This window comes from Cynara cardunculus, assembly GCF_001531365.2.
Source record: "Cynara cardunculus var. scolymus isolate 2C chromosome LG 12, CcrdV1, whole genome shotgun sequence".
NCBI lineage: Eukaryota > Viridiplantae > Streptophyta > Magnoliopsida > Asterales > Asteraceae > Cynara > Cynara cardunculus.
Genome location: NC_037539.1, coordinates 26,826,568 through 26,827,501, shown reverse-complemented (window position 1 = coordinate 26,827,501; position 934 = coordinate 26,826,568).

Here is a 934-nt window from a genome sequence, read left to right as displayed (position 1 = left end):
TAAGTGAGAAATTTCATAAGTCTGAGAATGATGTAATTGTGATTAGGAAATTATTGGAACTAGAGAAGAATAAAGTTTTAGAAGCTAAGAAAAGTGTAAGTGTTAAAAAGATTAATTTTGAGAAAGAGAAGAAGAGGGTGATTGAATTAGAGAAAAGGTTTGATACGCGTTAGAAGAGGGTGATTGAATTAGAGAAACGGTTTGGTACTGAATGCGTATCTTATGAAAATAAGATCAACTTTCTAGAGCAGAATGCTAAATTGCTATTGAATCAAATCTCGGATTTTGAGTAGCTGATCATCTTGGAACGAGCCAAGATTGATAAAGAAAAGAAAGAAATCAGATAAGAATGTCTAAGCCAAAATCAAAAACTGTCTGATTACATTGCTCAAAAGCAGAAGGCTTTAAACGAAGAGAAAAAGTTGTTTGCTCTTGAGAAGATAAATACTGCAAAGAAATATGCAGCAATTGCTAAAGAGCTTGCAGAAAAGAAAAAGTGACTCGACATTGCTTCTGAGAATGAAAAGAGCAGCTCAGATGAAGAGAGAAGAGAGTTTGATAAAGAGAAGAAGATATTTGAAAAGCTGAAGAAGGAGTTAGAAGGTAAACTCCTGGTTACTTCCAAGAAATTGTCTGATCTGAAGACAAAACTTGAAACTGAACTAAAAATGAGAACTGAACTCAAAGAGAATTATGATTTAGTTGCTGATGAACGAGACCAGCTTTTAAAGAAAGTTAAAGACTTTACTAGTGCTAAAAGCTCAACTGGTTCTCAATCACAGTGTAAAACCAATTTTTATGACTATTCTAGTGTTAAATCTAACAGTTATTCAAGCAGCCCTAAATCAATTGTTTCTAAGAACAATTCTCGTTCTTCAGATCAGTATTATCAAGGGTATGCCATTGGATCACCCAATTCTTCTTCTAAAGTTAA